General features: G+C 49.0%; 1 long non-coding RNA gene across 1 annotated transcript; it reads right to left on the bottom strand.

Moving 5' to 3' along the window:
• Positions 1-233: 233 nt before the first annotated feature.
• Positions 234-12,152, bottom strand: LOC138984690 (uncharacterized). Its single transcript, XR_011461956.1, has 5 exons — positions 12,043-12,152; positions 11,512-11,651; positions 7,613-7,650; positions 4,437-4,610; positions 234-1,995 (listed from the first exon to the last, which is right to left on the bottom strand). It is a non-coding gene; the product is annotated as an uncharacterized lncRNA (long non-coding RNA).
• Positions 12,153-20,282: the final 8,130 nt, after the last annotated feature.

Genomic DNA, 20,282 nt, shown 5'->3' with positions numbered 1-20,282 from the left:
ACCTCCCTGGTAATTTTCTACACTCATCTTTGCATGGAGCACCTCACTGGCCACAGAAACTGTGCTCAGTAAATGGCAACTGTGACTGTTCTCAACCAGTCACCACGAGAGTGAGCGTGAGTTCTGTTTCGGCACACACATCCTTGTCTCAACCACAGGACAAGCCACCTCGGCCGGGGCCATGTCGTCAGATGCTCTGTGGCCTCACAGCATCCAGCAGCTGTGCCTGCCACAGATGCTCAGCAAAGGCTCGAGGAGGGGACAAACGGTTCCTTGGAATAATGCACAGTAGCAACTTCCGCCTTTCTTAAACCATTCAGTCAGTTGCAAAAAGTCAGGATTAGATCACGGGAGATTTATTCTGCCAAATACTGAAACTGCCATTTAAGAATACCAGAAGTAAAAAGGGGTGGAAAGATGGTTCAGATCAGCAAAAACAAAAACAGCTGTTTAGCAACCGACTAGAATAAAATAGTCAAAATCCAGAAAGGCTGAGGAAAGCCGTAAGGTCTTAGGCAACATGGCAGGGGGGAGAGCCCTGCCCTGAGTGAAGACTCCCACAAGCCCAAGTGACAGCCCAAGTGATCACCAATCAGGAGATCAAATAGGAAGTCGGAGAGTTTCAGGTTGGTCTTTTCAGACCTGTGCGCAGGGACACTGAGACATCATGCTCTGATATTCTGTTGGGACAGCAGGAAGAACTCAAGGCCAGGAATCAGAATTGCTGCTTCCCAAACATTACTTTGCCAACAAAGGTCCGTCTAGTCAGAGCTATGGTTTTTCCAGTGGTCACGTATGGATGTGAGAGTTAGACTGTGAAGAAAGCTGAGCGCCGAAGAATCGATGCTTTTGAACTGTGGTGTTGGAGAAGACTCTTGAGAGTCCCTTGGACTGCAAGGAGATCCAACCAGTCCATTCTGAAAGAGATCAGCCCTGGGATTTCTTTGGAAGGAATGATGCTAAAGCTGAAACTCCAGTACTTTGGCCACCTCATGCGAAGAGTTGACTCAGCAGAAAAGACTCTGATGCTGGGAGGGACTGGGGGCAGGAGGAGAAGGGGACGACAGAGGATGAGATGGCTGGATGGCATCACTGACCCGATGGACGTTGAGTCTGAGTGAACTCCGGGAGTTGGTGATGGACAGGGAGGCCTGGTGTGCTGCGATTCATGGGGCCACAAAGGGTCGGACATGACTGAACAACTGAACTGAAACATGGCTCTGCCTCTTACATAAGTCTCTGGACCCCTCCGAACCTCTGATCCATCATCCCTGACAATGAAATCATGACCTTCACCTGTCCCAGGGAGAAATGTCCAATAAAGAATAAAACTATAAGGAATATTATTAACAACAAAAGCAACAGAACATCAGCAGTTGGTTCCATAGCATCCTGGGGTACGCTGAGATTAGACCCCAGTATTTGTTGAAACTTGATGGCCAACGGGTAGAAGTGAGGCTGTTATTAGCATATGATAGTAGTTGTTCCGTTTTTCTAGAGGTAAAGGTTGAATTCACCTTTACGGGAAAAAAAAAACAAACTTTTGTTTTCTTTCCTGTGTTGTAATTCCATTCTGCTATTCCCAAGCATTCAGTAAAACTTTGTGAAATATCTGATAGTATTTTCAAAAGATGTACTTTGAGAAGTTATGTGATAGATCTGTTTGCGTAGATCTGAACGCAAAATATCAACAGTATGAGGAAAGAGGACACAGCTGAGACGGGTAGAACTAGGTTACATGAAGAAGAGTAAATAGACAGCTGGCCAGGAAAATAAGTAATCCAGGTAGATTTCATTCAACAAATATTTTTTGAGCCCCAACTATGTCCAGGTTTGGTGGAACACACAACAAGCACTCCTTGCTGCTGCTGCTAAGTCGAGTCAGTTGTGTCCGACTCTGTGCGACCCCACAGACGGCAGCCCACCAGGCTCCCCCGTCCCTGGGATTCTCCAGGCAAGGACACTGGTGTGGGTTGCCAATTCCTTCTCCAATGCCTGAAGTGAAAAGAGAAAGTGAAGTCACTGAGTCTTGTCCGACTCTTAGCGACCCCATGGACTGCAGCCCACCAGGCTCCTCCATCCATGGGATTTTCCAGGCAAGAGTGCTGGAGTGGGGTGCCATTGCCTTCTCCAAAGCACTCCTTAGGTATTTCTAAAAGTACTTGCAGAGAGAACTTGGTAAAAGAATTCCTACAGGTTAAGTATGAAAGTAGCTTGAGTAATTGTCATTCAGGGACTATATTGACATGTTCCTTGGTCAGGAAACTAAGGTCCCACAAGCTGTGGAATGACGACAAAATGTTTTTTAATTAAAGTGGTTGTATCATTTAAAAAAAAAAACAACCCTTCTGATGAATTGCTTATCTATTTCTGCTTTCAAGATTCTTTGATCATGGCGTGTCTGTGTGTGAATCTCTTTAATTTTATCCTACTTGGAGTTCACTGAGCTTCTTGGGTACCTAAATTATTATTTTTCATCAAATTTGAGAAGTTTGGGGCTATTATTTCTTCAAACTTCATTCTTCTCCTTTTTCTCTACCCTCTTTCTAGGACTCCCATCATGTGTATGTTGCAGATGTCTGAGGCTCTGTTTGTTTTCCTTCACTCTTTTTCCCTTTTGTTCCTCAGTGTTTAATCTCAATACACCTATCTTCAAGTTTGCTGATCCTGAGAGTTCCCTGGCGGTCCAGTGGTTAGGACTCCACACTTTCACTGCTAAGGGTGTGGGTTCAGTCCCTGGTCAGGGAACCAAGATCCCACAAGCTGCATGGCAAGGCCTTTAAGAAAGAAAACAAAAAAAAAGGGCAAAACAAAGTTTGCCATTTCTTCCACTTGCCCAACTGTGCTGTTGAGCTTCTCTAGTGACTTTTTTCACGTTAGTTACCATAATTTTCAACTCCAGAATTTTATTTCTATCACTTACTGATCATATTTGATGAGGTACTGTTCTCATACTTTTTTAGTTCTTTAAACATATTTTTCAGCAGATGATTTAAAATCTTCTGCTTAAAGTCCAAGGTCTGAGTTTCCTCAAGGGATGGTTTCTACTGATTGCATCTTTTCCAGTTGTACATGCCATTCTTTCTTGTTTTTACATGCCTCATAATTTTTTGTTGAAAACAAGATTCAGCCATTTTTCTTGAATAAATGTACCTTGGGTTGCTGCAAGCCTTTGGTTAATTTACAGAGTTCTGAACAAGTTGATTTTGCCAGTTATTGCCAGTTTTCTTTTCTTATACAGAGGAGTATCTTTCAGAAGTCCTTATTACACCATTCCCCAGGAATCTAAATCTCATATGGCATTTAAAGAGGTTTTCATCCCCACAAACAACTTTTTGAAATATATATGGGTAAAAGAAGGCTGATACTTAAATACTCTATACTTGATCTTAAGCTCCAAATAGTGTTATAAATGCCATATTGCTCTAAATTTTTCAAAACTCTGATTTAAAAGACACAGCAAAATTTTTTTAAACACATAATTTTATAATCCCAGCATCCAGAAAAAAAAACTGGAATAACATTTCCAAGTAACAAATGAGGTGTTGACATTCCCAGATAACCAAAAGTAAGGTGTTATACACCTTGTTTTACCTTTCTCGAGTAAAAGCATCATGGCTCCTGTTCTGTGGGAACAGATCAGAGCCACAGTTTGATAAGGTATGTGGGCTATTTCTAAAGCTGCACTGTATGAGGCAATAAAAGATTACATGTTGCAATTCTTTTCTCGTGTACCTTTTGGTGGTTTCACTTTTTTTAAAAAGAGTTATTTATTTATGGGCTGTGCTGGGTCTTCACTGCTGCACTTGGGCTTTCTCTAGTTGTGGGGAGCAAGGACTACTCTCTAGGCTTCTCATTGGGGTGGGCTCAGTGGTTGTGGCACACAGGCTTAATTGCTCCATAGCATGTGGAATCTTCCAGAACCAGGGGTTGAACTGGTGTCCCTTGTCACCTGCAGGCAGATTCTTAACCACTGAGCCACCAGGGAAGCCCTTAAAGAGTCTTTTTTTTTTTTGGCTGCATGGCATGTTGGTTGTTCAAACCAACCAGGGTTTGAACCTGCAACCCCTGCACTGGAAGTGCAGTATCTTAACCACTGGACCACCAGGGAAGTACCAGTTTCACATTTCTTTTTGCCATAAAAGTGCTGGTCCGAACAGCCGGGTATGTCTGTGTGCTTGTCCCATTATAGCTTAGGTGACATTTTTAGAGCTGAAATTGCCATGTCAAATGTATTTTTTTAGGCTTAGGTGTCAACTATCCTCTGCCACTTAATGCCCTGCCCTGTAGTGGAGCACATTTTCCTCTCTTAAGTTGGAATTTTACTGTTTAAAATCAGTATTAGCAGATGACAAGTAAGCATATGAAAAGATGCTCAACATCATTAGTCACCAGAGAAATTCAAATTGAAACCACCATGAGATACTACTACATACCTTTTAAAATGGCTAAAATGCAAAACACTGACCATCTCCAGAGTTGGTGAGGATGGAGGTACCAGCTCACTCGCTGCAGGCAGGACTGTAAAATGACACGAGCGCTTTGGAAAACGGCTCGGCAGTCTAAGTTAAACACACCTACCACACCATCCGGCCACTCCACTCCTACGCCTGCGCCCAGAAGAAAAGGAGTATATGACCATACAAAGACTTGTACACAGAGGGTCAGAGCAGCTTTATTTAAAATTGCCAAAAACTGGAAACAACTAAAATGACCAACAAGAGGTAAACAGACAAATCGTGGGATGTCCACTAACGGAATATTACTCAGCCGTTGAAAGAACTGTGGAAACACGCAACACGGGCAAAGCTCAAAATAATTATGCTGAGTGAATGAAGCCAGACAAAAATGGAATACATACCATACGAGTTCACTTACACAACATTCCAAAAAGTGCCAACTAATTTATAACAACAGAAAGCAATTAGTGACTACTTGGAGATGGCGGAAGCAGAGAGGAGTGACTGGGAGGGATAACCAAGGGACACTTTTGGACAATCACTATCTTAACTGTGCTCATGATTTCACAAGAGCATGCATATGTCAAAATATAAATCATACACTTCAAATGTGCAATTTTTATGTTAAAAATACCTCAATCAAGCTGTGTAAAAAGAATAAGACAAGACAGTATAGGAATGTATAAGAAAATTTAAGAGTCAGTTTATTAGATTTACAGGACTATGGAAGATTTTGTTAATCAGAAAACTGCAGTAACTAAAGGACACTGAATATAATTCATAAACTCAATTTAAAATCTTCATATGAGTTAAGATTGCAAATGGATCAAGTGTTAACCCAAAGGCCCCTTAAAATGATTGTGAACATTTTCTAGAATCACAAATAGAACAGAAAGATTTGTAGGCTACACTTCAAAGTTAGATGTAAAAGACTGGCCCTTAAAGGAAGAATGAGATTTTTGAGTCTGTGACTTAAACAAACTGAAACTCAATTTTTTCAACCAAAGTTACTTCTGAAAAATCTTTGCATTACACGGAAATCCAGGGTAAGGGGATAAAAAAAACTCACCCCAACATGCCACTCACCAATCACCCAAAACTAACCAAGTCACTTAGTCTCTCCAAACCTCAGTTTCCTCATTTATGAGAGGAATGTTTTCCAGGATAAAGAATCTACTTATTATGAATGATTTAAGATTAATAAATTTTGTATTGATAAAACAGCACGTTAGAAAAAGCACTCGGAGAAGCATACAGTGATGGGCAAATCGAAAAGATTAGCAACACGGATCTCAGTATATAGTAACTGCAGCCAGATCCTGGGCTGACCAGTGACAGGCATTGCAGGAGGTGACGCTCACATCCTCAGAGACAAAGCATGACTCAGCAATGACTCAGCACGGCCAGACCGTGGAATTTTCCCCAGGCGTCAGCCAGGATGTCAATAAGGAGAGGAGCTGCGGCATGGCATCTGGCCCCTGCAACACACAGCTGGTGGACATGTACTTAAAGCAGCCCTGGACACCCCAGCCTGCCCCAGCCTGCCCCTGGCCTGCAGGCAAATCAGGATGAGGGGTGAGCAATGGCAGCAATGTGGCATGTGGAGATGACCAGGAGTTATGCCTTCTGGCATTAAAAAAAAAAGCCACATCCACCTCCCTCCAGATCACCAAGGAGACAGAGAGGAGGAGGACAGGGGAGGGCAGGAACCTTCAATGGCAGAGTCTTAGTTACGGTAACTAAGCAAAGCTCTGGGGACTCAGGAAGGATGCAGGGACTGAGAAGCCAAGCAAGCTTTAACAAATTAGATGATCTGGGAGAAGGCCCTTCCTGGCGACTAACTTTCCTTTCCAACGGATGGATTTAGGGAAGACACACAATAAAAGATGACAGTCTGGTGGGGGTTTGGGAGGGAGAGGAAAGGGGTCGGAATCTTGGATTTTGCTCATTAGCTTCCTCTGGGCCCCAGTTTCTCAGTTCCATAAGGGAGGTGGTTTGGGACCGTCACCCAGCTGCCCCTCTTCTCCCACAGGGATGCCAGTAAGAGTGACAACATTCACTCTGTCAGCCAAGACGGGAGGCCGAGAGCAGAGAGGACAGGCCATGGAGTCTGAGGAGGGTGGAGTCTGTCAAAGGTCCAGGGGCATTTCCACTCATGCCATCTGCCTTTACACTCGGCCTGCTTTCCCAAGCAAATGCCATCTCGGGGTGGAAAACAGCCACTGCTGGCCCAAGACCTAGGATATGTGAGGACATGGAAAAATCTCAGGATGGAGAAGAGCTTATGGGTCTTGAAGGGTCATCTGAGAAAAATCCCCGGGCAAAGGAATCCCCATGCTGAGCACTGGCCTGAGCTCTGGGCAACGCAGTCCCTGAGCCAGGAACCTGGCTGCGAAACGGGGGCAGCGGCTGGCCAGCCTCTGGGTGGAGCAGGGAGGCATATCAGCGTCTGAAATGCAGGCGGGCCGCTGCACGGAGCCAGGACCATGCCCGGCCAGGGCGCGCTCTCAGACCATCAGGGGCCTCGGAATTCAGGCTGAGGAGAGGCGCCAGGGTCGGTGCAATCAGTGGCGTTTCCTGCAGGGGGGGCAACCTCAAGAGCAGGAGGCTGTCAAGGGCTGTGCTGCCACACGGAGGGCCACCGGGGGAAGGGGGCAAGTCCACCGCCCCCGCCTGCATCGTTTTGGGGACACGCGTCCGGTGCTGCTTCAGCCAGCCAACAGAGCCACCCCTGTGCTCGGCTGCAGCCTCCCCAGGTCCCTCTGCCCAGCTGCCTGCCCTCCACATGGACTCAAGGGGTCTCCTCAGAGGCTGCCTGGCCCTACAGGGGGGCTTCCTGAGGTCCTGAGGAGCCACACCCGTCTCCCCCTGACAGGCCTCCCAAGCCACACCCTTCCAGAAGTTGGGCCTCCTGCTGAGGCAGGCTAGCTGCCAACTGGGGCCAGCAGGGAGCCAGACACCACGGTCTTGTGAAAACCAAGAGCGCTGGGAACAGACAAAGACTGCTTATATTTTCCAAAAATCGGACTGCTTGGCCTTTTTTATTGATTGCGCTTGATCACTGACGTGCCAGGGCTGCTAACATCTACAGCGGCTGCTCCTGGAGACGACCCACGCACATCCCACTGACCTGGATCCAGGCACAGACTTACCCTCAGTGTTTTGTCGGCTCTTGGGAGGCAGGCACTATCTAAATAAAAGAAGAAGACAGTGTTACCTCGTTTCTCTCCAAGTGCTCCCCAGAGAACCCAGGCGAGACAGAAGCACACACTTAGAACCCACAGCAGACCTGCTGCTGTGCTTCTGCCCCGCCGCCCCGGGCCTGCCCCCTGATCTCAGGGAGGGGTACCTGGGGGCGGGCGGAGTTGGGGGGAACACCAGGCCACACATGGCCAAGAGCACCCACGCTCTGCCATACAACTGCCTGGGCTCCGCTGCTTGGCCACCCACTCCCAGGACCACTCAAGGCTTGTCTCCTCCTCCGTGAAATAGGAGCGACACCTCCACCCAGGCCGGAGGGTTGCTGAGGAGGCCACACACGCTCCAAGGGCTGGCACCCTGCCTGGTACAGAGGACGTGCTCAGATCTTAGCCGATGGGCCCAGTAAGAAGCATTTAAGCAAGTTTTCTGGCACCCCCTACACAAGAAGAAGAAGTTCCAGAAACTTCTCTTCTTTGATCTGAAGTGCCTGGTCCTCCTGCCCACTCCATCTAGCCCCAGGCCTATCTTCTCTGCAGAGCCTTCTCCAACCCCTAGGCACTGCCTCCTGTCCGGTTCTCTGAGCCTGGTTCCTGTCTTCTCTGCAACCTGACACCCAAAGGAAGAAGCCATCACGTCTCCTATTTCACTGACTAGGTCCTCAGATCCTTTCCTGCAGAGAGCAGCACCCCTCCCCCGCCCACTCCACACACACGAAGAGCACACTCTGTGCTCAGGCCCATGGGAGCCCAGACAGTGGCTCCTGACCACTTTCTGGAGTTTACAGACTGACTGCTTGATTTTGAATGACCACACCTGTCCGTCAGCTTTAACTACCAGCCAGGAAAGAGCAAAATGGAGACACAGGCCAACGCACCATCAGATGAACTAAGTCCGTATTCCGAGAAAAGCAATTGCCTTGGTAGATTAGGTCAAGACTAAAAATGAATATTTGGGCCATTCAATTTATTAAAATACTTCTTGAGCACATACCCTGCATAGGCACCGTGCCAGAAGGCACAGGCTCTGCTCCCCAAGCGCCAAAAAGCAGGTTGTTGGAGGCGAGCAAAGAGAGGTTAACAACAGGATAACACACGAGAGGGACCCAAGCAGGTACCCTGAGCCTGACGGTGTGCAGCGGACCCCAGCTGCACTCTCTGCTAGCTGTGTGGCTCTGGGGGAGCTATGCACCCACAGCTCCTCATCTGTAAACAAGGAGCTAACAGTACTTTTGTTGTAGGGTTGTTGTGATAAATAACTCATAAAAGGGGCTTAGCAAGGTCCCTGCCACCTCGTAGTAAGAGCTCAACAAAGGCTGGCTTTTACTATGACGAGAAATCATTATTTATCATCATTATGATTAAAAGAGAGAACCCAGGTCCAACTCAATAGATTCAGCAAGGCTTAATGCAGAAAAGTCTGAAGAGTAATTTTGCCAGGACAAGATAAGAGGAAAAGGCCTGCAGAGAACAAGGTCACGAGGAATAAAAGCAGAAGAGGGGGCAACAGCGAGTCGTCTCAGATGAGGCTGAGGCAGAAGAGGGTACCTGCGGGCCAAGTGGAAGAAAAAGCCCAGGAGGTGGGGTCCCACCTTTCCCTTCAGTAAGAGGACATGGTTTCCTCTTTTCGTCATCTTCCCACCCTCCACTATCAGGCCCCACTCCTTTGACAGTTTGGCAAAGTTTCCACAGCTGAGACTAGAGGCAGTTAGGACAGAGGGGAAGACAGGGTCAAGCGGGCCCAGGTGAAGCTTCAAGAGAGCAGGCAAAACGCCCCACTTCTGTGAAGGACGTCTCCAGGAGAGAAACTAGCCCCCGAACAGGCACACTTTCCGGACCGGGGGAGGAGGCCCCGCTCAGAAGAGTAAGGTGCTCCTGGGAGGCAGCCAGAGAGAAGGCCCATCTATCCTCAAGGGCAACGCCGAGGTGCGTGAGGTGTCCCGCTCACACAGAAGGGTGCTGGAGAGGGATGTGGACGGCCCTGGGCTGCCCAGGCCCTCCGCCCAGATCCTCCGATTTGTGACAATCATTCTTGCAGCACCAGAATGGGCTGCAACTTGGAACGAGACCTCGGTCTGCAGTCCCGCAGAGCCCTACTCCCCACGCCAGTGTCAGGACAGACACCTAGCACAGCACCCAGGGCTCTGGAAGTGAGACAGAAGAAAATAAGGCAGCGGACCAGAAAGGAAGAAAAAGGCAAGCCGCCTGTACAGGTGCATCAAAGGCAGGAGGGATCCACTGGGCTCACAACCCCACGGCAAACCCCTCTGAGGGGTGATGCTGGCGGTGAGAGTCGATCGAGCTGCAGCAGGCTTCAGTAGAGAAAGAGAGAGACATAAGGTGCAGAGGGGACTTGGGGCAAGCTGGGGAAAGTCTGAATGGATGCCTAATTTAAACAACAGATATTGAGCAACTACAGTGAGCAAAGCCCTTTCCTTCAGGACAGGCCGAGCAGCCACTAAGAAACTTCTCACAAGGACGCCTGCTCACAGGTTGCTTATCAGAATACAAACATAGCAAACTGTAGCTCAGGCCTGCTGCTTCTGGGCCCTCAGAGCCCAGCCAAGCCCCCTGGCGCCTCTGGACCCAACCTCACTTCTGACTTAGGGAGCGCCCTCGCCTTGTTCCGTCTCCTGCAGAGGTCTCTGCTCGGGGACCAACCAAGCGTCTCACTCTACTGGGAACCTGTTTCTTCCACATTCTCCTTCCACCTTCCTCAGCCTTCCTCTGGTAGGCTCTAGTTACTTAACACTCACCTCTACTTCATCGTAAAACCCTGGCCGCTCGAATCCATCACTGCTTCTTCAGGCTCGCAATTCACCTCTTCCATGGAGCCTTCCCCAATCCATGCCCATCCAGCCCCCAGCCAGTCCAGTTATCCTCTCCCTGGCCTTGGTATCTCTCACCCTGGTGTGCCAGCCTCTACAAAACTTCCTCCTCCACGTCCTCCTTGGGCCATACCTCGCCCACACCCACTCTCCACAAACATCTACGGCATGCTGATTGGCTGCTTACGTTCTGTTTCTTTTCCTCTCCCCCAACCAGTTTGTTGGCAGTCCTGGGGCACCTCATCTCCCAGGTCTTGGTTCATGCAGCACCCAGTCTAGGGCTCTGAACATGACAAGTGTGCAGAGAATGCGAGCAAGGGTTCAAGAGTTTAGATGAAGAGCAGGCAAGCAGAAAAGCCGTAGCTGCAAGCAGATAGAAATGCTGAGCACATCCATCCCAGAGTAAGTGTTTGCAACACAGGCAGGGGAAGAGTGAGGGGGAAGCCAAGGCTGTGGGTGCAGGGGGTGAGGGAGCAAGCGGAAGGTTGACCTCTTGGTAAAGACTGGGGAGGCTCTGGTTATGATCTGGCAAATATTGGCACCTCTGTGAGCCTCAGTTTTCTCAGCTAAAGAATGGGGATTCCTGGCCTACTCTTTCTCTCTTAAAAATCAGATTTGTAAGAATTTCAAAGGTGCCAGGGGCCGAGGGACCTGACCTGGCCCCAGCACTTGTGAAATGAGGAAAGGAATCCCCAGAAGTGAAAGAACTCACTCAGAGTACACAATTCAGGACAAGCTGGGAGAAACCTGTATGGGAGGTCCTCCCAGACGGGGCTTCAGCCTGCATGCCCAGGAGGGCATTTCCCCAGGCCCAGCTGCTACTCACTGCACTTCGTAAACTGCTAAAAGCTGTAGAAATAACGGACTGAGCCCAGCCCCACCTCCTCCTAATCACTGCTCCTGGGCGCCCCAGGCCTCCACCTCTGCAACTAAGTGGAATTCTAAGAATGCCCCCCAGGGGTTACTAGGAGGATCCTACGGGAAGCAGAGTGCAGGCACTCGGAACACGGAAAACCCTCTCCTTACACGCCGCGGCTTTCTTCAGAGCTGAGCAACTTCCAGTATGATGGGGGACACTTGGGCTCCGGACTCTGACAGACCTGGGTTCGAACCCTCAGGGACCTCGCGCGAGGCATCTGAGGGCTCCGTGCCCTCAGCTTCTCCATCTGCAAAATGGGCCCGAGAGCAGGAATAAGGCCGCCAGCGGCCCCCCTGGGCGCGGGGCGGACAAGGCCGGGCGGTGCCCGCGCGGGGAAGATGCTCGCCGGCTGGCGAGCCTGGAGGACTGGGGCGAGGGATCCGCGAGGAGGGGTCCCAGGGCTGGGCGGAGGGCTCGCGCAGGCAGTCCCCCGCCGGAGGGGGAGGGGAGGGGCGGCGCACGTCGCGCCGCGTCGCGCGCCGCCCGCCGCCGTCTCCTCCAGCCGTCACTCGTGGAGCCCGAGCCGCCTTGGCGCGCGCGACCCTTACATAAGCGTCCCCCGCGGCAGCGCCGGCGCACGCCCACCCGCTCCGACCCGCTGCGGGAAGCGGGAGATGCACAGCGCCGGCGGCACTCACCTCCTCGCTGCCGCCGCAAGTCGTCGCCACCGCCTCTACGGCCGCTGCCTCCACTGACAGGGAACAGCTGCGGTCTCCGCGCAACCGAACTTGCTGCAGGCCCAGTCCCGCCTTACGGACTTCCTATTGGCTCAGGCAGCCCAACCCCTCCTGCTATTGGACAGCATCCTCCGTCACTCACCGCTCCCTGCCCAGGACTCCTCCCTACGCCCGCCCGCCCGTCACGTTTAAGCCTTGGCGCCCCACGTTAGCCCCGCCCCTCGCGTCCCCGGCGGGCCACTTGATTGGTGATGAGGCTGGGGGAGCCCGCCTCTGGTACACCACCGCCTACTCCCTTGTCTCCAGAGCCCCACGTGGGCCGCAAGGCCCCAGCCGCGTCCCGCAATAGGCGGAAGTGGCCGTGCTTTGACAGGCTGTGATTGGCTGTCGGCGGGGGTGGGGCCATGCGATTCATTCACTCGAGTAGCACGTGTCTCCCAAAGCCGCAAGCATAACAGATAGCAACCCGGCTCTGGGTTCGGGTACACTCAGATATGCGCTAGTGGGTGGAGGAGAAGTCGGAGAAAAAGGGTTTGCGAAGGGCAGGAGGAAGGAAATGGCGCTTGTGCCACACGACTTGATGTGATTGTGTCTTTTAGCAGCTGTGGTGGTGGGGGGGTGGTGGGAGGTGATGGCGATGGGGAGGAATCTCGGTGTGACCTTGGACAAGTGACTTCCCTTCTCTGAACCTCAGTTTCCTAGTCTGTAAATCGAGGCCACTCAGGACCTAGAGAGTTGGCTTGGTTGAACGGAAAGTTTCCAAAATGGGGCTCTGTGCCAACCAGAGGATGCAAAAGTGACCAAAACAAACCAAAATTACTGCCAGTGAGAGAAGATAGATGACTTAAAAAAAAAGTGCGGCCCTGAACAGGTCTCAGCAATAATGCTCTTAAGGGCGCAAACACTGTTATCAGGTAAGAGAATTAACAACTGCAAAGAAAATAAATCAGTTGTAAACTTCCACTTTTGTTTCAATGATAAAGATTAGCCTAAAGCACTTTCCCGAGCTATTTTGCAGGATTTAACACCTCACCGCTGCCCCACCTCACCACCCCAGGTGCTCAACCAGTAGATCAACTGGAAGCTGTCAACCTTTGCCCCAGTTCTACGGTGAATTCCCCTCCATTCACGCCCCTTCATGAACAGGCATATACGACCCAAGCCAGTTCATGAATATGTAGGTACCCTTAGCTTAAAGCTTTCCCAATTTTGCTGTTCAGGGATACATCACTCACTCTGAGAAAAATCCCCAGTGTTCTTGCTGCAAGTAATAAATTCTTCCTTCTCCAGATCTTTTGGCTGAACCAAGAGATGGACCCCATTTTCAGGGAACATGGGCTCAGTGCTGGCTGGTCCCTGTGAAATTCTGAGTCTGATGGCTTCGCTCAGGTTCAGGTGAATCTCATGTCAATACCACCAGGTGGAGGTCTGAACAAAGAAACTAATTGAGAACTAGATATGGACCGCTGTGAACAAAGTGAAAGTGTTAGTTACTCAGTCGTGTCTGACTCTGCGACCCCATGGACTGTAGCCTGCCAGGCTCCTCTGGAATTCTCCAAGCAAGAATACTGGAGTGGGTTGCCATTCCCTTCTCCAGGGGGATCTTCCCGACCCAGGGATTGAACCCAGTTTCCTGCCGCGTAGGCTAGATTCTTTACCATCTGCTGCTGCTGCTGCTGCTGCTAAGTCGCTTCAGTCGTGTCCGACTCTGTGCGACCCCATAGACGGCAGCCTACCAGGCTCCTCTGTCCCTGGGATTCTCCAGGCAAGAGTACTGGAGTGGGTTGCCATTTCCTTCTCCAATCCATGAAAATGAAAAGTGAAAGTGAAGTCGCTCAGTCGTGTCCGACTCCTAGCGACCCCATGGACTGTAGCCCACCAGGCTCCTCCGTCCATGGGATTTTCCAGGCAAGAGTACTGGAGTGGGTTGCCATTGCCTTCTCCTTACCATCTGAGCCCCCAGGAAAGCACCATTTTCAGAAAATGGACTGCTGTGAACAAAAGTAGTATGGATTTTGGACAGTTAGCTCAGACATATAAATGAGTTGAAGTCTGGTTAGGAAGCAAGACATTCCTCCATCCAGGCTCTCTCCTACCTCCAGGTTGAGTTCCCCTGGAGGCCGAAGTTGGAAGGGGTGTTCTACCCCAGATAGAGAATACGGCCCAGGCAAAAGCCCGAGTGGGGAGTCCAACGTGGCTAGAAAATGCATTCCTCCGTGCGGGCATCTGTAATACTAGAGACAGAATCTAATTTGGACAAGGTGCTGGTGGGAAACACAGACTGCTGAACCCCCACCTTCCCTCCCACCCCAAACTGTTCTTACGCATATTATCCACCAACTCAGAGGTCTTAGAATCTCCAGCACAATATTACTGTCAACTGAAAAAAGATGCACAGAGTGAGAGTTGCATGTGAAGTTTTATTTGGGGCAAAATGAGGACTGCAGCCCAGGAGACAGCACCCCAGATAGCTCTGAGAAACTGCTCCAAAGAATTAGTGGGGGGAGGTCAATATATGTGTCAACTACAAATTGCCACTTACCAAGAACACTGCCAATGACTGAACAACAAAGGCATTTGCCATCTGCCTCTATGAGATTGAATCCCTTGCTGCTATAACTGTCGACCTTCAAAAACCCCCAAGGGAGTTCAGGGTGGAGTCAGGCACTCTGTGCTCCAGGGAATCTGGTGGACAGGTCTTTAGATAGTTGGATGTTTTTAGAAACAGATTTAATGACCTCAATCCTTGCATCTCCTCATATCTAGAGAAGCACTAAATCCCTTCATGGTGACATCAGATCCTCATGACTAACAAAAAACCTTTTGTAAATTGAGTGCTTCATGGTATCTTCACCAAAACCTTATATTTTGACTTTCCCCCACTGCCGCTTTGGAGCAGTCTCTCAGAGCTATGTGAGATGCTGCCTCCCGGGCTCCAGTCCTCATTTTGCCCCAAATAAAACTTAACTCACCACTCTCAAGTTATACATCTTTTTTTTAAGTCAACATAAGATTTTGGTGAACGGGGAGTTCAATGCAATCAAGCACTTATCTTACAAAAAGTTTTCTGCTTGTCATGAAGAGCTGATGTCATCATGAAGGGATTTAGTGCTTTTCTAGATATGATAAGCTCCCCTGGTGGCTCAGACAGTAAAGAATCTGCCTGCAATGCAGGAAACCTTGGTTTGATCCCTGTTGGGAAGATCCCCTGGAGGGGGCAATGACTACCCATCCCGTATTCTTGCCTGGAGAATCCCATGGACAGAAGATTCTGGTGGGCGACAGTCCATGGGGTTGCAAAAAGTCAGACACAGCTGAGTGACCAACACACACAGATATGAGGAGATGCAAGGATTGGGGTCATGAAATCACTTCCTGACAGTATCTATCTAAAGACCTGTTTATTAGATCTGATAGAGTGCCTGAAGAACTATGGATAGAGGTTTGTGACATTGTACAGGAGGCAGGGATCAAGACCATCCCCAAGAAAAAGAAATGCAAAAAGGCAAAATGGTTGTCTGAGGAGGCCTTACAAATAACTGTGAAAAGAAGAGAATCAAAAGGCAAAGGAGAAAAGGAAAGATATATCCATTTGAATGCAGAGTTCCAAAGAATAGCAAGGAGAGATAAGAAAGCCTTACTCAGTGATCAATGCAAAGAAATAGAGGAAAATAATAGAATGGGAAAGACTACAGATCTCTTCAAGAAAATTAGAGATACCAAGGGAATATTTCATGCAAAGATGGGCACAATAAAGGACAGAAATGGCATGGACCTAACAGAAAGAAGATATTAAGAAGAGGTGGCAAGAATACACAGAAGAACTATACAAAAAAGATCTTCACGACCCAGATAATCATGATGGTGTGATCAGTCACCTAGAGCCAGACATCCTGGAATGTGAAGTCAAGTGGGCCCTAAGAAGCATCACTACAAACAAAACTAGTTGGAGGTGCTGGAATTCCAGTTGAGTTATCTCAAATCTTAAAAGATGATGCTGTGAAGGTGCTGCACTCAATATGCCAGCAAATTTGAAAAAATCAGCAGTGGCTACAGGACCGGAAAAGGTCAGTTTTCATTCCAATTGCTAAGAAAGGCAATGCCAAAGAATGCTCAAACTACCACACAATTGCACTCATCTCACATGCTAGTAAAGTAATGCTCAAAATTCTCCAAGCCAGGCTGCAACAGTACATGAACCATGAATTTCCAGACATTCAAGCTGGATTTAGAAAAGGCAGAGGAGCCAGAGATCAAATTGCCAACATCCGCTTGATCATCGAAAAAGCAAGAGAATACAAGAAAAACATCGACTTCTGCTTTATTGACTGCCAGAGCCTTTGTGTGGATCACAACGAACTGTGGAAAATTCTGAAAGAGATGGGAATGCCAGACCACCTGACCTGCCTCCTGAGAAACCTGTTTGGAGGTCAAGAAGCAACAGTTAGAACTGGACATGGAACAACAGACTGGTTCCAAATCGGATAGGAGTACGTCAAGGCTGTATTTTGTCACCCTGCTCATTAAACTTATATGCAGAGTACATCATGAGAAATGCTGGACTGGATGAAGCACAAACTGGAATCAAGGTTGCCAGGAGAAATCAATAACCTCAGATATGCAGATGACACCACTCTTATGGCAGAAAGAGAAGAACTAAAGAGTCTCTCGATGAAAGTGAAAGAGGAGAGTGAAAAAGTTGGCGTAAAACTCAACATTCAGAAAACTAAGATCATGGCATCTGGTTCCATCACTTCATGGCAAATAGATGGGGAAACAGTGGAAACAGTGTCAGACTTTATTTTGGGGGGCTCCAAAATCACTGCAGATGGTGACTGCAGCCATGAAATTAAGATGCTTACTCCTTGGAAGAAAAGTTATGACCAACCTAGACAGCATATTAAAAAGCAGAGACATTACTTTGCCAACAAAGGTCCATCTAGGCAAGGCTATGGTTTTTCCAGTAGTCATGTATGGATGTGAGAGTTGGACTGTGAAGAAAGTTGAGTGCTGAAGAATTGATACTTTTGAACTTCGGTGTTGGAGAAAACTCTTGAGAGTCCCTTGGACAGCAAGAAGATCCAACCAGTCCATCCTAAAGGAAATCGGTCCTGAATATTCATTGGAAGGACTAATGCTAAAGCTGAAACTCCAGTACTTTGGCCACCTGATTGGAAGAACTGACTCATTTGAAAAAACCCTGGGAAAGATCGAAGGCAGGAGGAGAAGGGGACGACAGAGGATGAGATGGCTGGATGGCATCACGACTCAATGGGCATGAGTGTGAGTAAGCTCTGGGAATTGGTGATGGACAGGGAAGCCTGGTGTGCTGCAGTCCATGGGGTCACAAATTGTCAGACACAACTGAGCGACTGAACTGAACTGAGCTGAAAGACCTGAACCAGTTTCCCTGGAGCACAAAGTGCTCCTTCTCCACACTGGACTCCTTTCAGGGCACGTCGATGGTCAGCAGCTGCAGCCACACGGGATTCAGTCTCCTCCGAAGCAGACGGAAAATGCCCTTGGCAAGCGCCAGTCTGTAGTTGACACCACTTAAGTCCCTCTCTAGGGAATGGAATCCTCTATATTGCATTGCTAGTATTAGAAGCTCTCCAAATGGCTCTAATGTGGGTCAGTGTTGAGACTCGCAGAGAGACCTAGAGAAGTTATTACCCAGACTTCCCTGGTGATAAGAATCCCCTGGGGCTCTTTAAAAATGAAAGGGATTCCTGGACCCCAGGCCTCTCTGGATTCTGAGTCACAGGGTGGGCCCCAAGAATCTATTTAGTTTATTTTTTTAAACAAACCACAACCTGTGAAATTGATTCTTGAGGCCTAGGAAGCTTGGGGAACTTGGCTGAGTTCCTGGGAGATGCAGGGGAAGATGATGTGGGAGAGACAGGCTGAGACCAGCCTGTGGAGGGCTGGCCGGGAGGCGCACAGGCCTCTGGAGGGAGTGGTCCCGGGGCAACTGCAGAGCAGCTCAAGGCTTCTATTAGTCTGGGAGCATGTCTGCTCCGGCGTTTGTTTGTTTTTAATTTAAAAATTATTTTTTTATTAATTTATGGCTGTGCTGGTCTTCACTGCTGCAGGGGCTTTCTCTCGTTGCAGTGCATGGGTTTCTTATTGCAGTGCTTTCTCTTGTTGCATGGACTCTAGGGGCACAGGCTTAGTTGCTCCCTACATGTGGGATCTTCCTGGATCAAGGATCGAACCCATGTCCCTGGCATTGGCAGGCAGATTCTTAACCAGCGAACCACCAGGAAATCGCTTGCTTTAGTGTTCCTAAGTAACTTACTTTTGGGAAAGTTCTTGGTTTTTATCTTCTGTACTCCCATCCCCTCCTCACACTCGAACATCACTTCTACAAAAGATGAGTTTGGCACACTGTAGATGCTTAATATATAGATTGCAAATGAAGGAATGGAAATCATCAGCCCACACGTAGTGTTTGAAACTACAGAGGGAATGGGACCATCTCCAGAGGCCGAGTAGAGTCCGGTAGAGAGGGGAGTCCAGACGGCACCACTCTTAAGGGGAAGGGGAAAGTTAGAGAGAGGGAGGCACGGGCTAACAGGGAGGAGGGGATTGTCAACAGGGCCAGGAAGGAAAATGAGGTGATGGGGACAGTGCGATTCCTTCACTCCACAGTCATTTTAGCTGCACCAAGAGACATACAGTGAGAACAAGGTACTTTCCCATCCCCTGGCTGCTCCCAGACCAGTGAAGGCACACAAAACTCAAAGCACTCCATTTCAAAACAGTCTGGTGCTATTCTAGAGATAATGGTCAGAATGCTCTGACCGTCCAAAGAACTCCTTACTCCATGAGAGGAGGCTTGGAGGACTTCCTGGGGGAGGCAAAGTTGATAGCTAGACAGATACATACACACATAAACCAAGCTTTTATCAGATGAAGATATTGATAAAAAGGACCCCACACATCGCCCAAGCAAAGGTGAGGGGCAGCATGTTGGGGTCAAGGCATGGAGAGGGTCAGCGAGGACAGCTCGCCAGCAAGTGCAACCTGAGAGGGCCTGTGGGGAAGGCCAAGAGAAGGACTGAGAAGGCTTGGGTAAGCAGAAGCATCCGGGTCAGTGGGGGCTCCCAGATAAAGCCATGAACCCCTCAAACTGTAGCAGTCACTATAAACCCAGAAACAGCCCACCCCTCTGTGTTTTCTATTCAGAAAGCCAGATTTGCCCTGAGAGCTCACAAGGACAACCTGGATGTCCCAGATCTCCTGTCCTGAGATGACACAAGAAAATCACTTTTTTTTTTTAATTAAATTCTAGCAGTTCGAGCTGAAACCCAGCCTCACGGCTGGTGAGATCCCAGGATAAACTCTTACTGATGGAAAGACAGGGTGGGGCGTTAGGCTGTGAAGAACGTGCCCCCTCATTGCCTGAAGAACAGCCCTTCTCTGCAGGCTGGATGGTGTCTTCTTTCTAGGCAACAGGGAACCCTCAATGGGCTGGGGATGGTTTAGGAGTAGCTCTTCTGTTCTTCTTTGTAAGTTTCCCTCGCCTCACCACCCCCGAATCCTCAAGGGGCCCAGGCCACTCCACCCACGCTTTTGTGATGAATCCCCCAGACAGGGGGATTCTACAAGTCGGTCTCTACAGGGTCTCTACAAGTCAGTCAGACCTTCCACCTGCCAAGGTAGTTCCAGGTCTAGCACCTCTCCAGGTCCATATCAAGGGCTCTGCCCATAGGCTGAGGCAGAGAAGGGTAAGGTCCTCCTCCTAGCTCTGAGCCATACTCCCCTGGACCTCCCACCATCCCTGAACAGGTAGGCTGTACCCATTTTAAAGCAGGTGTGGATACTGAGGCTCGGAGAAACAAACCGATGCCTCTCTGGATCACAGAGTTATTCAGAGGCAGAGCTGGGATGGAACCTCCAGTTCACTGACCCCCAGATTGTATTCTTTCTGCTCCACTGGCCACCTCGGTATAAAACAGAAGACAAAAATGTTTAGACTTCAAATTTCAGAGGAAGAACTTTGGTTTGAAATTTGACTCGTAAGATCACAGTCCTCAGAGGGGGGAGGGCCTTGAGCAATAATATTTCCAAGACTTCCCAGGAGAAATAGATCTCCTGGAATGTGATTGTACAGACAGCTTTTCAGGCCACTGCCCAGACCTGTCTATGCCAGGGGCTTGTGATGGGGCTCAGCAACTGGTATTTTTTCAACAAGGAAA

Source organism: Bos mutus, chromosome 22 (assembly GCF_027580195.1).
Source record: "Bos mutus isolate GX-2022 chromosome 22, NWIPB_WYAK_1.1, whole genome shotgun sequence".
NCBI lineage: Eukaryota > Metazoa > Chordata > Mammalia > Artiodactyla > Bovidae > Bos > Bos mutus.
Note: the sequence above shows the minus strand (reverse complement) of the source record. Positions and strands in the feature narration are given on the sequence as shown.